General features: G+C 37.3%; 1 protein-coding gene across 2 annotated transcripts in view; it reads right to left on the bottom strand.

The window, feature by feature from the left end:
* Positions 1 to 18,602, bottom strand: part of PELI1 (pellino E3 ubiquitin protein ligase 1) — a 62,797-nt gene that overhangs the window by 24,200 nt on the left and 19,995 nt on the right. The window contains exon 1 of one of the 2 annotated variants that reach the window (XM_040458273.1): positions 11,512 to 12,287. The exons of the other annotated variant lie outside the window; for it this stretch is intronic. The gene's annotated coding sequence lies outside the window, so the exon portion shown is untranslated. Of the gene's footprint in view, positions 1 to 11,511; positions 12,288 to 18,602 lie in introns of those variants that run through there. 2 annotated transcript variants of the gene reach the window in all.

Raw genomic sequence — 18,602 nt, 5'->3', positions numbered from 1 at the left:
AAAAAAAAAGAAGGAAAACTGGGAAATCAATCTTTTTTGTTCAGGTTGCCTTCTCAACATTACACATTTTTTCTTTTATTATCTACATTGCACACAGACTTTTGCTTACTACCTACTAAACACAAACACAAAATTCCTGCCCTGAAAAAATACAAAGCAAAACAAACACTAAGCAAAAAACAAAACCAATCTTAGGTAGATGTTTACATAATCTTCTGAACACTTCTATTTTGAAGGGGAAATGAGTAGGCATAAAGACGGCTGAGAAAAAAAAAAAGAAAAAGGAAAATGTTTTAAAACATGAAATGCTTCTTTATGGTGAAAAACATAATGTGGATTGCGTATATTGTCTCTAATGAAACAGATTCTCTGCTATACTAGAGTTCCCCTTTGGTTGATTTCAAAAGGATGACTCAAACAGAACTGTTTTGGTATATTTGTGATGGAGCCATTTTATGAAACCAATTAAGCTGATGATTGAAGGGAGGTGAATTTATAGCAGTTTCTTGATGAGTGAAACTCTAATCATCTTATTCCTTCTTTTACAATCGGCAGGATTAATAAACAGCATTCATCCATAAAAGGAAAGAAAAAAGAAACAATGGAGTATGAGGTTACTACTGCCTGTCAGTGACTTTTTACTTTTAATACAGCAATGGAGGAAGTAAAGCCCATGTTCTGCTTCCCAAGATACAGGGCACCCCATGTGCAAACACCCAAGTCTTCCCTGTTAGGACAGCCAAATGACATGCTGATATTCTACCACCTACAGGGATAACATTATTTTCATCCTGATGGGAAAGCAGTTAACATCTTTCCCACAGACAGTATTTGCTCCTCTTAACTAGGGTTTCCCAACCTTGGCACTACTGATATTTTGACATTGTGGGTGGCTGGCCTGTTCACCACAGGAGGTTCTGTAATACCTGGCCTTTACACCCTCTACATGCCAGTAGCATTCCTAGTTGCAATGATCAAAAATGTCCCACCTTCCTACCCTCCCCCCACCTCTTACTCTCCTTCCCACCCCCTCACCCTATGAGAACCACTGTTCGAATCTCAAATTGAGGAGGACAATTTGTTTTAGGAGGGGGATTTCCCCTATTTTGGCATAGTGCTTGGCACAAAGTAAGATATTTAATAAATATTTGCTTTCTTACATCATCATACTGATGTCTTAAAGGATTATTACCAAGCCTTGTGTTAGTGAAGGCAATGGCTTAGAAGGTAGCTGCAGTTTCAGTATTTTATTAGGGTCGATAAGAGTGGCTGGAAGTGAAAACTAAAGAACTATCATCTTACCTTGATGATTAATTATTAATATTTCTGTGTATTTAAAATATTCTAATATTGTAGCAACCTCTCTCAAGTAGTTGAAGGAAAGGGACTGAAGTTGGGGTGGCCACAGAAGTAGTTTTAGAGGCCAGTGCTGGGTAGTCTGACATTTAGAGAAAGGCTAATCTGTGAAGGCCAGATAAGCAATTATCTTTCTGACCTAGGGGAACCATATCTAGAGAAATTAAAAGCAAGCTTTGGAAAGCATGGGGAAATCTTTTTAAATCAAAAGGGGTGTCAATGTGAATCAACCTTGGATTAAAGTCTATCTTGCACTGGCACAGAATGTTAATTAGCAAAGTGCTTTCACATAAGATTATTTTACTTGACCCTCACAATAGCCCTGTGAATTAGGTAGCAAAGTCTTATTAACTCCATTTGCCAGATAAGGGAACTGAGTGTGTCAGTCAGAAAGGCCAATGACTGGGTTCAAGGTCAAACAGGTAATATCTGGCAAAGCTAGAACTGAAACCCGGATGTTAATACAACACACATTAACTCATTTAATTTCTATCACACCTATGTCAAGTATAATCATTTGTCCCCATTTTATAAATGGAGAGACTGTGGCTCCTATAAATTATCTGGGTTTTCTGACACCACCAATCAAATCCCACCCAAGATTGGGAGGTGGGGGCTAATTCCTACATAAGAATAAAAGGCACTATTATGGGACCATTTAGGAGAGAGACTAGAAAGTATAGCTGGGTAAGATAAACTAAACAAATTACACTCCAGTATAGACTAGTAACAACTATGACTAGTGTTTTTTGAGACTGTTGAATAACTTTGTCACTTCCTTACTGCTCACTTAATTTGTCAATCCCGTTTCCTGGTAGCAATGAACAATAAAAACTTCAGTAAATGAAATGGACTTTGTATGGTTGTTTAAAAAAGGAAAAGGGAGAAAGTAACCTCAGGTGAAAAGCAGGGTATTACACCAGAGCAAATCCCTGGTACCACCAGGAAGAAAAACATGTATTAGAAGTGTCAAGATAGCTTATAGGCAAGCGCCTTCATGTACTCCCTAAAAAGGGACAAGCAAGAAAAAACTGTAAGGCAGTATTCCTGACTGGCTGACCTCGATGATCACTTAATCTCCTATACGTAGAAACGTATTTTAAAAAGACACAACTAAGGTCTCAAACATTTGTACTGTTCCTGCCCATACTTGGCCTGTATGCGACCCTTTCAGATTACCAAAGTTCCAAAAATGATAATATGCTTCTCAGAAACCAAGACTAGAAATTCCCCTAGGTTTAACCACTAAAGTCCTGAACAAAAGTCTGCAGAAAACAGCAAATTCAGTGGGATTTGACAGCTATTTGGAACAAAAACATCGGATAAAAGTATACTCATGGAAAATTCAATCATTTTCTAAAGTCAGCACCCAACACTGGCAGTCAACTCATGCTTATGCTACCTTTTTTTTTTTTTTCATAGTGGCTAACACTTACTGGGTTCTGTCCCTGTGCCAAGCACTGTCCTAAGCACTTTACATGTATTAACTGATTTAATCCTCAGAACAAACTTATGAGGTAGGAACTATTACAACCCTTATTTTATTTTATTTATTTTTTTTTATTTTTTATTTTTCAACGTTTATTTATTTTTGGGACAGAGAGAGACAGAGCATGAACGGGGGAGGGGCAGAGAGAGAGGGAGACACAGAATCAGAAACAGGCTCCAGGCTCTGAGCCATCAGCCCAGAGCCTGATGCGAGGCTCGAACTCACGGACCGCGAGATCGTGACCTGGCTGAAGTCGGACGCTTAACCGACTGCGCAACCCAGGCGCCCCACAACCCTTATTTTATAGATAAGAAAACTAAGGTTGTTACAACTCAAACTCTAGCTAGTTCTCTGGAACTGCTGAAATAACTGAGTTTAAAACTATACGTGGGTGGTGGGTACACGGGAGAGAACTGCAATGGGAAACCAAACAACACACAAGAAAACCCCCCAACTCTTCCTACTATAAAATATTAAACAAAGCTTACATTAATTCTACTGTCCTAACATGGAAATAAACTACAATACTGACTAGCCATTTTAATTTTCTCAGCAATTCAATCAATTGTTTAAAGCTGTATTTAAAAGTCCCTTGGGTAAAATTTAAACATGGCAAAAAAATGAATAAAGTGGATTTTTCCCAACCACTTTCCCAACCATTAAAAAATGCAACAATGAGTCCATGGTCATCTTTTTTTTTTTTTTTTAAGGTTTATTCATTTTTCAGAGACAGAGCCTGAGTGGGGGAGGGGCAGAGAGAGAGGGAGACACAGAATCTGAAACAGGCTCCAGGCTCTGAGCTGTCAGCACAGAGCTCGACGCGGGGCCCAAACTCACGGATGGCGAGATCATGACCTGAGCTGAAGTTGGGACACTTAACCGACTGAGCCACCCAGGTGCCCCTCCACAGTCATCTTTTTAATCTTTAGGAGTAAACCATATTAATCTTCTGCAGGTTGTGGGCTCTTCCAAAAAGAGTATTAAGTAATAATTATTTTGGACAGTTAAACTACTCCTAGATATTTCTGGGTTCCTCTAGTCTTTATTTTTCTTGAAACGCTGACCAAGTTGTATCCATTTAAAAAAACCAACAACAATGGTCTCAAAATATCTCCCCTAAGACATTTATTACTTATACAGGAGAAAACAGAAACTTCATAGTGGGGAAAACCTGACAGACTCCATTTTAACCAAGTGATCAAGGATAACATTATCCATAATAAGACATTTTGAGATCATGTATCCCTTGATTATGATGCACCAAGGACACATCACTTCTTTCCATGGTATGTTGCCAAAAAAATGTATAACCTTAATCTAATTACCAGAAAACATCAGACCAACCCAAATTGACAGACAGTATTTCCACAAAATAACTATCAGTACTCACTCAAAGTGCCAAAGTCATAAAAGACAAAGACTGAGAAACTCCCAGGCTGGAAAAGGTTAAGGAGATGCAATAACTATCTCGGACATGGGATCATGAACTGGATCCAGGAACAGAAAAAGGATATTAGTGGAAAACTGGTTAAATTTGAATATGGGCTATAGTTTAGTTAATAGTATTGTATCAGTGTAAATTTCCTGGTTTTGATAAATACAATCTGGTTACATACACTGTTTACATTGGAGGAAGCTGAGTAAAGGGTGTATGTAAACTTGAAGTATTTTTCCAATTTTTCAGTAAGGTTAAAGTTACTTCAAAATAAAAAGTAAAAAAGACACAAAAATAGAACGCACAAAATAGCCCTTTAATTTAGTAAAAGGCATTAAAAGACGAATTCAAGATTCAAACTTTGCCTCCTTTCAGCCTTCTCCCAACCTAAAGGTGCAATGTATCTAAGCTGTGTGCTGGTCCTGTCAAGTCATAGCGCCTCCCAGGTCTCAAGTTCTTTCTCTGATATGAAACTGCCCATCCACAGCCCCCTTGCTCAAGAAAGTTGTTACTATACAAGTGTGGCCACTCGACGGACTGAGTGATACCAGAACCAAAATGACCCATCCCCACACTGACCAGAATTTTGCAGGACGATATTTCATGGATTTTTCTTAAAAAAAAAAAAAAAAAAAAAAAAAAAGCTATGCACAGAAGGGCAACTTTACTATTAATGTTGTAGGTGGCTTTATTAGAAAACATTTTGGGGGCCCTTGGTGGCTTGGTCAGCTTAGCATCCGACTTCAGCTCAGGTCACAACCTCATGGTTTGTGAGTTCAAGTCCCATGTCGGCCTTTGTGCTGACAGCACAGAGCCCACTTCAGATCCTGTCTCTCTTTCTCTTTGCTCTTCCCCCACTGGCGCTCTCTCACTTGCACTCTCTCTCTCAAAAATAAACACTTAAGGGGCGCCTGGGTGGCGCAGTCGGTTAAGCGTCCGACTTCAGCCAGGTCACGATCTCGCGGTCTGTGAGTTCGAGCCCCGCGTCAGGCTCTGGGCTGATGGCTCAGAGCCTTGAGCCTGTTTCCGATTCTGTGTCTCCCTCTCTCTCTGCCCCTCCCCCGTTCAGGCTCTGTCTCTCTCTGTCCCAAAAATAAATAAACGTTGAAAAAAAAAATAAATAAACACTTAAAAAAAAAATGCTTTAAAGAGGGGTGCCTGGGTGGCTCAGTCGGTTAAGCATCCAACTTTGGCTCAGACCATGATCTCATACTTCATGAGTTCAATCCCTGCATCAAGCTCTGTGCTGACAGCTCAGAGCCTGGAGCCTGCTTTGGATTCTGTATCTCCCTCCCTCTCTCTCTGTCCTTCCCCTGCTCGCACTCTGTCCCTCTCTCAATAATAAATAAACATTAAAAGAAATCCTTTTTATATGCTTTAAAGAAAACACTTTGTAGGGGCGCCTGGGTGGCTTGGTCGGTTAAGCGTCCGACTTCGGCTCAGGTCATGATCTCACGGTCTGTGAGTTCGAGCCCCGCGTCGGGCTCTGTGCTGACAGCTCAGAGCCTGGAGCCTGTTTCAGATTCTGTGTCTCCCTCTCTCTCTGACCCTCCCCCATTCATGCTCTGTCTCTCTCTGTCTCAAAAATAAATAAACGTTAAAAAAAAATTAAAATAAATAAATAAATAAATAAAAAGAAAATAAAAAAAAAAAAGAAAACACTTTGTATATGCAATAATACCATAGTTCCTGAATTCATGCATTTACATTTAATTTTCTTATCTATAAAGTGAAGGTTTATTAATAGTTCCTTCCTCATAAGGTTGTTCTGGGGATTAAATCAGTTATACATGTAAATTCAGTTAATGTATGGACATTTACATGTAACTGACATCTTTTAACAGTATTTGAATTTGAGTTCTGTCCACCTATACACATGAATCCTGGTCTTAAAGAATTTATGAAAAGGAATAGAAGGGAGCAAGAGTTAGGAAGAAGCAGCATCAACCTATAATTCTGATATATTTCATTAAAACAAAATCTTGAAAAGCTACAAAGTCAAGGACTTTCCTGACTTATTCACTAATTACTTCATTATGATAGTGTTTTCTTCAAACTAGCGGAGACACTTGTGAAGGTCTAAGCTGTGACTGCCTAGGGTGAACCCTGAGAACTCTGGCCCTGGACAGTCATGAGGGCTAGATCCAGGTCCTTCATGAATTCTCAAATCTACTATTCTGTAGCACATGATTCTGCTATTCTGTAGCACGTCATTTTCTCTACCAATAAAATGGTGACAATATTCTCCATACTTCATAGAATTTGTCACTAGGACTGAGTAAGAACAACAAAGCTGCTTTGAGATTTGGATGTTGGGCCATCTGCTCAGTTCACTCACTGTATACTTAAGTCATAGACTTTTGGGTCTCTTAAAATTATTAAAACTGTGAGAGTAAAAAAAAATGTAAGTACTTGCTAAAATACCTAATATGTATTTAGTTAGGCATACAAAGTAGGTCTTATTAATACTTCGTTAATTTATGGTGATACTGCTTCATCACTTTAGATTTTTCTCAGAGATTTATCTTTATTTCTTAGTATCTAAACAAATGTTTACAATCTATTCTTTGTAAGTAAGTTTGACATTATGAAATAATGAAATACAGACGAAGTCCTCAAAAATCATCGCAATTAGTTTCAAGGTTGAATGTTGTATAAATGTTTGGTTTTTAATAGGGTAAAAATAGTACATCTAAGTCCAGTTGGATTTTGTATACATATTACCTGCTCGTATAGGGAAGTTAATTTCAACTTTTAATAGTTTCCTAATTCCATTGTAAGTTCTACTCAAAAGGACTGGAAAAAGAAAAGTGTAGTTGAAAATTCAAATTACAAATCATCTCCAATATTGTTTTAACATTAAGGTCAACTACCTATAGAAAGAGATCATTATTTTTTAATTTTTTTATATTAAATATAAATTATTGTCAAATTGGTTTCCATACAACACCCAGTGTTCACCCAGTGCCCTCCTCAATGCCCATCACCCACTTTCCCCTTTCCCCCACCCCCCATCAACCCTCCGTTTGTTCTCAGTATTTAAGAGTCAGAAAAAGATCTTTTTTTTTTTTTTAATTTTTTTTTCAACGTTTATTTATTTTTGGGACAGAGAGAGACAGAGCATGAACGGGGGAGGGGCAGAGAGAGAGGGAGACACAGAATCGGAAACAAGCTCCAGGCTCTGAGCTGTCAGCACAGAGCCCGATGCGGGGCTCGAACTCACGGACCGTGAGATCGTGACCTGGCTGAAGTCGGACGCTTAACCGACTGTGCCACCCAGGCGCCCCAGAAAAAGATCTTTATTAAAGGATGACAACTATTATTAATCTCACTAACAAAAAAAGTTTCATTTTGTAAGTTTTAGTTTTCTTTCTGGCTCATGAAAAGTTCTCAGAACTAGCAGCTGATCTTTCTCTGACCAAATCATGTTTTCCCCATAAATTTTTATAGCAGTAATTTAGAGACATTGTGTGTGGGAGGCTAAGAACATCTATTTTTTAGCAGAGTGAATACTTTAAATCACTAAGTGTGGCATTCCTATTTAACTCTTTTCATTAGGAAAATGATACATACATATAGCTGAGGTATTTCTACAAATTTCCTCTCTCCACACTGATTAATGCTATATTATCACATTACAAATACCCCAATTATATAAAATTATCATGATCAATTTTTCCTAATTTGCAAGTTTTCTCTTGTTACTGACTTTGATTTTATACATGTACAAGAGAAAAACCTCCCTCTCACTAACAAATTAGAAAATTTGATAAAAAATGAACACACATTACTGGGCAGCATGTCAGTATTCTAGCAAACAGATTCCGTTGTTAATAAATTTCCTATAAAAAGAAACAAAATCTCAATTATAACCATTTTTTTAAATGAAAACACAATGCTTCAGAAAAGAATACTGGGGAACTTATGATTGTTCATTTTATAGCAGAAAGCACCCCCTCTCATCAATCATCAGATCTAAAATTATTAAATCTCTTCCTATCATATCAGAGGAGGAACAACAAAACATTCAAGGTAGAAACATTACTTAAAATCCTTAAAAGCAAGACTCTCAATATTAAAAAATCTTTACAATTTTTCCTTATCTTGTAAGAATGTCTAAATAGTAAATTGTAGTTATCTCAAAGGCCTACATCTCTTTGAGAGGATCTCAAGAGGAGATTTATGGTCAAAAGACAAGATTCTGAATAAGCTGTCAATAGCTAACCAAAGTACAATAACAGCACCATCATTCTGGTTTCCAACTAATTTTCTTCAGAGAGCAACATAATTCTCAAATTTAATAATTCAAAAGAAAACAATGGACAACATTAAGTTCTAAAGCATGTAAAAAACTATATACTTGGATTGGAAAAATATTACAAATGAAGAGTTTTCAGGTTTCTGTTGACCAACAGTCAATGGGCAATAAACACCTGCAGTTATTTTTCTGTAGGACTGATGGGAGGTGAGATTAACATTTGTAAAGCCTCTCTAATGACACAAAAGCCTTGGAGCTTGAGATTTATTCAACCTTTTCCCTAAGACAGAAGGAAATGTAATTCATATATAACATACTTTTAAAGCTGAATGTGAAAAAATCAAACATAAGCAATCTGATTATGATTCAAATCATTCCTTACAACTACAACCTTACCTAAAACCTGAAGCACTGACGTGACACTTAATATTAAGCTACAGAATACCTACCTCTTCATTCCATCGCTATCACCACAAGCTAGATAAACAACCCACTCAGCAGAAGATAAAATCCAGATAGTATTAAAGCATCTCCCAATTACACTTGGAATCACACATTGAATAGCAGCCTGCTCAGTGTTCTTTCACTTAAGCACTTCATAATGTGTGTGGGTGGGCCTGTGTTACGCAAAATAGGTAAACACTATATAACTCTAAATTCTATTGGCTCAAGTGAGAATTCACTTCTCTCCCTCACCTCCTCCCTAAAGAAGTCTGTGGCCCAAATGGGAAGAAACGGAAGTAAGAGGGAAGCATAGAACAGTTTTTAACACAGGCTTAATTTCAAGTTATGGAATAAGGTACCTGAAAAGGAAATATTCTATTTCTTAAAAGGCTGACTGAATTAACTACATAAATGCTCTAAAAATGTCAGAAGTATAACTAAGATACCAAACTACCCTTTCACGATAGTGTAATAGTCTATTTTTACCAGATTTGGTATAATACTCAATCTGTTAAGAAACATTCCATTAAAAAACACAGAAGAATCGACATAATTCATATATAAAGAAACAGTGTCTGTTTAGCACTCTCTAATGAATCAGACTCTTTCTGTCTTGTTACAAAAGACTACATTATCCCAGGCATCAGAACAGGTGAACATCTGATCACATTTTCAACTGATCGATCATGTTTTTTTATATCTAATTTTGTATTTTAAAATAAATTAGATTCATTTGGTGCTCATGAACATGGAGAATCAATAGCAATACCCAGAGGTGAGCTGGGACTGTTTAAGCTTCATCAAATAGCTACTGGACACACCGTTCAGTACAGACTTCAGAGCTCTTTTACCATCCTACTTGTAAACTTCATTTGAAGAGTTAACTTCTTGTTACTCCAAATTCCCCCATTCCTCTTAGGAAAAGAAATGTGTTTTCTTATGAAGGGTTGTACATGGAACTCGTCTATTCCTCAACACAAAGGTGAACGTGCTTTGTGCTTAATTACATTTAAGATTTTTTTAAAGCACGCTAATTAAGTCATAAGAACAAATGCTGGTTTATACCTGTTCAATAGGCTGCCTATGCGATCTATACTCTCCACTCATTAAATTGTTGTCCAAATCGAGTCTAGGGGTTGATATTCTGTTACACAAAAATAAATGCTTTTGGCTGGCCTATGTCTAATAATACCTTGCCACCTAATACCTTGGCACAAACTAAACCTCCCTCTATCTTATAGCTGCAAGTTTACTTCTGTTGCTTCCCAGCATTCCCTGTGTCACATGCCCTGAAGCTGTTCTTCAGTAAGTCTACATCATGTTTCTTTTGCCCATTCTGCTGGCAGTAGGCCTTTAAGGTTACTGTGAAGTAAATCTGCTCTAGTATCGTGCTTTTGTTTAACCAGTGTAGATGCATGTCCAGTCCAGGAAGCATATCTGTAAAAATGATCTGGACACATTCTAAGATTTTGCTATTTGTTGACCCTGCCTTGTCATGTGACTCTAGGCTGATGAAACTGCTCAAGAAGCCGGACATTACAGGTCCAATAGTCATACTAAATAGAATGCAGTTGTGACAGACTATGCCTTAAACTGGATTCTACAACAAAACCTGAGGACTTGCCAGTCTTTAGACCAACATATCAATTCTCTTAATTTTGGGAGTGTTTCTTGCTCAACAACTAAGGTAACTGAGATATCAATAGCTCATATGCTATCATCATGAACTACCTTAATGATTAAAATTAAAGCATTAAGACTATGAAAGTTCCTTATATATTTCAAACTCTGTGTTTATACCAAATAGTTTCCTGAGGGAATATAGTTTTCTTAAAGAACTCTAAGAAGACATTAAAGGCAAAATATCCATATTTTCTAAGTGAGTATGGTGAATTATTTTTATAATGAAACAAAGACCCATATTCATAAAGGAGAGAAGGGCAAAAATTAAATCTCCAAGTTTTTCTTTCCCAATCTGAATTCTACTTTTTGCTTTTCACATGTGCTTTGTTTACAATAATGTCTGATTAATAATATCATGTAGACCAGTCAAATACAAGAAAACTTTTAAGTACTCTTCTTGGCTGGTGGGACTCAAAGTTCCCAAACACTGGCAAATGGACTTGAATCTTGGAGATCTTTCTCCTACTCTTCTTCCATATCTAGCTTGGCTTACAGCTGTCTTAAATTTCCTTGTCTCCATCTACAATGTCTGAACTTTTGGCCAATATCTCAGTTGAGCTTGGAGACCAATGATAAACTTATAAAAATCATTCCAGAGGGGCACCTGGGTGGCTCAGTCAGTTGGGCATCCAACTTTGGCTCAGGTCGTGATCTCACCGTTCATGGGTTTGAGCCCCATGTCAGGCTCTGTGCTGACAGTTCAGAGCCTGGAGCCTGCTTCAGATTTTGTGTCTACTCTCTCTTTCTCTCCTCTGCTTACACACACACACACACACTCTTTCTCTCTCAAATAAATAAATAAATAAATATCATTCCAGAAAAAGACTGAAACAAAAGTACACTTACCTCATGATTTATAGGCCCTTCCAGATGTTTCTTTTCCTATGGTCCTATTTTTCTTATTAGTTATAGCCTAGCTTTTGATTTCACCTTTGGACACAACTAACCTCTGAAAGCTTGCTTCTTCTCTAATGTGATCTCTGAAAACTTCCACGGATACAATCAAGGACTCATTCCTCATGGTCCCTTCACCTCTAGCCACACCCACAGCAGGTGTGTAAATTATTTCATCCTTTAGTTCTGCCTCACTGATGATGCACAGGCCATGTTCTTCTAATCCATAAGCAAACCCACCCAGATGGCACTGGCTATTCTATCATGTCTATACCGAGTATCTACCTGTGCCTGTTTTTTTACTTGCCAAATTCATCTAAGTCCATTCCTTTCCAGGAAAAGATATACTGGGGCCTAAGATTTTTCAACAAGGGAGGGAAGGAAGAAGAAGAAAGTCACAGGTATTACTGCACCATATAGTCACATTCTAAAGCTGGAAAGAACCTTAAAGAATATTCTGTTCAACTTGCCCATTTTTCTGTTCAATTTCCTCATTTTACAGATGAGAAAAATCTATAGGTTATAGAGGGTAGGTTATTTGATGAGGTTGAGGGCTAAGGAGTGGAGCTAGCTAACAGATATTCTGACTTCTATGTTAGTCTGGTTCATTAGTTTTAGAGGCAATACTGCAAGTACTAAATAAAGAGCAGTCAGCCAACAAGTAACTCATACTTTGTATTGTGCAAATATTATCACATGAGATAGCTAAAGATTCACCTTTAGCTCTATTTGCTATATTGGTTGTTATAATTTATATCATAAAAAGAAACCTGAAAAATACATAAATAAAATTTGATGATGGAGATTTCTCTTTGCTCACAGAGATGCTATGCCTCCCTGAATTGTCTGCTCACTCTCCCACTTTGTAGGCTTTTGCTAACCTGGAAGTCTCCTTAAGCCAAAGAAACCTAGATGTCAAAAGTACTGCCATAGATAACCCACAGAATGGGAAAAAAATCCTTGCAAATCACTTTCTCACACAGATATATCTATATCTAGATACAGATATATAAAGAACTCTTGCAATTAAATGATAAAAATATAAAGCCAATTAAAAACTGGTAAAGGATCTGAATAGACATTTCTCTAAAAACGATGAACAAATGAGCAGTAAGTACATGAAAAAATGTTCAACTCACGACCCATTAGGGAAATGTAAATCAAAACCACAATGAGATACCACTTCACAGCCACAAGGATGACACAGTAAAAGACCAATAGTAAGTACTGGATGTGGAAGAGTTGGAACTCTCAATCACTGCTGGTAGGAAAGTAAAATGGTGCAGTCACTTTGGAAAACAGTCTGGCAGTTCCTTAAAAGATTACACATTAAGTTATCATATGACCCAGGAATTCTACTCCTAGGTGTATATCCAAGAGAAATGAAAACATATGTCCATACACAGACTTGTGCACGAATCTTCACAACAGCATTATACATATGGTCAAAAAGTGGAAGAACCCAATGTCCATCAACTGATAAATGAATAAACAAAATGTGGTACGTTCATACAATAGAATATCTGGCAATAAAAATGAATAAAGAGCTATTAAAATAAAACACAAATGGTGACCAGTATTGAAAACTCCCTGAGCAGTCATACAAGCAAAGTTTAATTTAGCTTATTATGCAAGACAGGTGAAGTTAACTTGACCTGTGTCACTTCTAAAAATCATAAACATGGGGCGCCTGGGTGGCGCAGTCGGTTAAGCGTCCGACTTCAGCCAGGTCACGATCTTGCGGTCCGTGAGTTCGAGCCCCGCGTCAGGCTCTGGGCTGATGGCTCAGAGCCTGGAGCCTGTTTCCGATTCTGTGTCTCCCTCTCTCTCTGCCCCTCCCCCGTTCATGCTCTGTCTCTCTCTGTCCCAAAAATAAATAAAAACGTTGAAAAAAAAATTTAAAAATCATAAACAAAATAGTTCCCCCAAATTGATAAGGGGTGACCAGTTACCAATTGTTTTTAAGAAAATTCCAATATTGCAAGTATCTGAGCCTCATTTCATGTTTTGGTTTGAATGCTCCCAGTTTACAAACTGTCTTTTTGGTGTATGCGCAATAAACTCTTACTAAGTTCTACTTAAGTGATTCATTGATTTTACTTGTTTTTTTAAATTTTTTTTTTCCAACGTTTATTTATTTTTGGGACAGAGAGAGACAGAGCATGAACGGGGGAGGGGCAGAGAGAGAGGGAGACACAGAATCGGAAACAGGCTCCAGGCTCTGAGCCATCAGCCCAGAGCCTGATGCGGGGCTCGAACTCACGGACCGCGAGATCGTGACCTGGCTGAAGTCGGACGCTTAACCGACTGCGCCACCCAGGCGCCCCATTTACTTGTTTTTTTAATGAACTTTTGACAGTACTGATAAATGCTACAACATGAACGAACTTTGAAAACATGTTAAAATGACTGGGCACCTGGGTGGCTCAGTCGGTTAAGCATCAGACTTTGGCTCAGATCATGATCTCACGGTTTTTGAGTTTTGCTGGTTCGAGTCCCTCATCGGGCTCTGTGCTGACAACTCAGAGCCCGGAGCCTGCTTCGGATTCTGTGTCTCCTTCTCTCTCTGCCCCTCCCCCACTTGTTCTCTGTCTCTCTGTGTCTCTCAAAAATAAATAAATGTAAAAAAAATTTTCTTTTTTTAAGAAAACACGTTAAATGAAAGAAGCCACTCACAAAGGACTACGTATTGTATGATTCCATTTACGTGAAATGACCAGAATAGGCAAATCCACAGAAAGAAAGTAAAATTAGTGGCTGAATAGGGTAAGGGCAGGGAATTGGGGTTTGGGGAATGATGGCTAAAGGCTAAGGGGTGTCTTTTTCAGGTGATGAAAATGTTCTAAAATTGATCACGATGATGTGGGTAAACTGTATGATACATCTCAAATAAAGCGGTCATTAATAAATAACAAATAAATAAAATATTACCACATTAAAAAAACCCAACTCTGACACAGCCTTGAGATCACTGAATGCTGGCATTCATCTGGAATTCAAATACTGATCTTTTAAAGAATAAAAGATCAGAAGAACTTATGCAACTTTAGAACTTGCATAAGTTAAAAAATTCCAAATATTTTAATTCCTACTACTTGTTGAACCAGAGAAACTGAGGAAAGTAATCATTTGAACATTCTACAAGTTTTCACAAACAGAGCTTAATTAAGACTTTTCCAAACCAAATGCTTTTTGTGCCAGAGATCACAAAATTCATAATTAGGCTTGGAATTTCTAACCTCATATTATTTTAATCTAGCTTTAATTGTAGACACAAGTTTTTTTGGTTCACGTTTTGCTGATATTTTACATCACGTTCAGTGAATGCAACTGAGCACAGTGTTTCCTCTAACACCAATCAATTCATCAATTCTCTGGCACCAAGTGGGTGTCCAACAATTCAACTGACAACATCTACCTGGAGTTAACTCAGATCCCACATGTTAAAGGGCTCAATCCCAAAAGACCATCCCACTTCCAATGCCAGTCACAAATCCCAGGCTATCTTTACTTTTGACTAACAGGCTATCCATCCGGGGTTCCCATTCCCCACTCCTCATGTTCCATAATTTACTAGTATGGCTCACACAACTCAGGAATACACTTTACTTACATTTACTTGATTATAAAAGGAAATATTAGCTACATATAATACCTTACAATCCTGTTTGGTTAAATAGCTAAAAATAGTTTAAAAACTATTATTTCTAGGTTATCAGATGATGCAATCTCTAGAAGACAAGATTTCAAGAGCTATCCCTCTTCCAATATGCTAGGTTGGTATTTTCCATTAAATGCTTATTAATGATTTTTTTTCTACTAAAAATAGCAACTGTAGGTGTCCCTTGTGGTTTAATTAACTTGGATGTTTGAGCAGTTTTCAAACTGAGGGCTGTGATCTCCTTACCTTTAATTTTGTGCATCTAGAGTAACTAGTAATGCAATTACTAATTCAACAAATTATCAGTGAACATTCACTATAATGCCAGAAGGTCTGGGAGTATTCAAATGAATGCAAAAGGTGTAATTCCCTACACCACCACTTGTTTATTTATAGTCAGCCCAACCTAAATCAGAACAGGACAGATACTATATTAAAGCAAAACACCAGAGGTACTGAAAGACTGCAAAGAAAAGTATTACCACTTTGGTGGAAGAGGATCCAGGAAAATCTTCACAGAAGGGGGTTTCTGATAAGCAGAGAAATAGCAGTTCAGGTGGAACAAACACATGCATCAAGACAAAAAAGGCAGGGAGTAAAAACTGGATTGTGTGCTCAAGAAAGGGTAAGTAAAAAGGTTCCCTGGAGGGAAGTGATTGGTTAGGAGACAGATAAACAGTAAGTCTGTGGAAATCAAGGAGCATGTCTCTGTAAGCTCAGGCACTATCAGCAAACACTGAATAAATGTCTATCTAATAACTGAATGGGATGCAGCTGAAAGGCAAAGAAGTGCCTGATACAGTGGACCTTAAGGACCTGGAGTTAATCAAAAGTCTTTACACAAGGTTTCAGAGAGGGGAAGAAAACAAGTGTGTCATCTACTGGGTAGCAGGTATTAAGAACTTTAAGTGTTAAACTCAATCTTTACAACTGTCTTCTAACAGATGAGGATATCAGGCTAAATAATTTACTCAAGGTCATTTTGAAACTGCGTAGCAAAAGTTATGATCTGAATTTAAACCCTTGTCCTTTCCACCATTCTACACAGCAAAGGTCAATCAATCAATCAAACCAGGGCCAGAAATTGCCAAAAATGTTTACGATAAAAACACTTGTGTTATGTCAAATTATGTCAAATTTGGGTGGAATTTTGGGACAGACTGACCAAAATTTAGGCTGTAGTATCACACATAAAATTCACTTTGGGGATTCTTGGAAAGTCCTCTCAAAGAAACAGTCATCCTTCAGAACAGATTAAACCGATACAAAAGAAGTGAATCTGAAGATGCATAGGCATGAAGACAAAATGGATGAAGTAATGTATGTAAAGGTACAGGCAGCCTGGACTTTTTTTTCTAGTTACTGATTCTGCTCACATGTCTTGGCAATTGTTTACTATTTAGGAAATTGTAAAATATATACTGATGAATATAGGAGGCTGGTGTGGGGTCCCTCAGCATTTGTGCACGTTATTGTTCAACTTCTCCCAGAGGGAAGGCTCTTTTCCTAAGGAAGGCAGGAGATCATTCAGGTCACTAAGAGGGATGGGTTTATATCTTTTTGTTTCTCAGAGCGAATGGATCAAGAACAGGCCAGTAATGTGGGCTCTTAGAGTGAGATGAGTTACATAGATGTTTCTGCAATGCAAGTTTGTAAAAGGAATAAGAAACTGTATATGCAGCTGGAAGATGTTTATCAAACCATTTGAAACCAGCCAGGTCAAAATTGATCAAAAGAAATCTCTGATGTTGGACATGGTCTCTATACTTTTGGGTACTGAGAACCAGGACAATCTTGACTAAGTCTGAGTTTACCTGTAGGAATGAGAAGCTGGGTTGAGGCAGGCTGGAAGAAAACCAAAAAAATTCCTCACCAATAGGACTTTCAATATTTGTACACCAAAATATGAAACTTCACTTACAAAAACTCAGTTCAGGGCAAACAAAAAGCATGTCAGCGCTTATCGATTCCCCTTTATTACCTCACGATAGAGAAAATCTCTTTACCTTATATTTTTTCAACAATGGACAGACTACCAAGACCAGAAAAAAACATTCCCTTAAAACATATTAATTTGCAAAAGCCCAGGTTGTTAATATCCCATTTGCTGATGCTTATTAAAAAAACAACACAAGGGAGAATGAAAGCATAAAACCTATTAAATTCCATGCCATTAAGAGTTGACCTGAAAACTTTTCAGAGGCATGTTTCATTATATACTTGTTGTGAGACTATGATTTGGTAGATTATGACATCACAGCAATGTTTCCTAAACAATGTTAAGGGAGTCAGGTTTTTAACATTGGTTAACATGGCTTGAATTGGAAGTGGATGTCATCTGGAACAATGCTGTGCCAAATATTCATTTAATGCTTTTTTAACTTTTTCTCAAACTGTATTTCCAATGAGCCCCTCCAACAACTGCAATTTTGCTAATCCTAGTTTTATTCCTTGTTGTCAAAGGATTGCTGTACCTGAAATTGGAAAATACCTGTACCTGGAAAGTAAAATCTAGGCTTTTGCTTCAGTTAACATTTGAAAGTTAGAATTTAGCTACCCTTTAACAACATTTGTTAGGACTGACCACTAGATAGGAAAATTTCCCATCAATCACCTCAGATAAAAACAGACTCTTCCCATTCATATCATTTAGAAACTATATTCTAGACTCTAGATACCTGAAAAGATGGTATGCTGTTAAGTCAAGTTCCCTTTTGGGTAATTTCAGCTCAGGCTAAGATTGGGGAGATGAAACTATCAACCAGTTTTCTTCACGCTCAAAACGGAGAACCTATTTGTACCAAAATTGAGATACAAAAGTGGGTGTGTGGGGAGGGGAGAAGTACAGTTTTACAGCCCAGAAAGATAATACTGTCCTATTATGAAATTCCTAAAATTGAGGTTAGTTCAGTAAACATTTACAGGATGCCTACAAGTATCAGGTACAGTGCTAGGAGTTGCAGATACAAAGATTAAATGAGAAATATTTCTTTCTTAAAGGAGCTATTAAAATTAGGAGAAACACTTTTTTCCCCTTTAGAATTTTTCTGATATCCTTTTTTTAAATCATGTAAGCAAATACAAGCTTTAGATAAGCAAATATAAGCCAAGAGGCAAATAAAATTATACATGATACACTTCTATACTTTTAAAACTAAAAGATCAGATTTGCAAATGTACTTTTTAAAAGTACTGCATACATTTTAATTGCCATCAACATTTCTTTCTTCTTTTCCTCTCAATGAAGGGAAAACATTTTTTATAAGACCTCAAAAATTTCCTAAAATTTTACATTTTTATTTTTTTTTTAATTTTTTAATTTTTTTTTCAACGTTTATTTATTTTTGGGACAGAGAGAGACAGAGCATGAACGGGGGAGGGG

The sequence above is a fragment of the Herpailurus yagouaroundi genome, unplaced genomic scaffold, assembly GCF_014898765.1.
Source record: "Herpailurus yagouaroundi ecotype Mexico unplaced genomic scaffold, PumYag 221, whole genome shotgun sequence".
In the NCBI taxonomy this organism is placed as follows: domain Eukaryota; kingdom Metazoa; phylum Chordata; class Mammalia; order Carnivora; family Felidae; genus Herpailurus; species Herpailurus yagouaroundi.
Note: the sequence above shows the minus strand (reverse complement) of the source record. Positions and strands in the feature narration are given on the sequence as shown.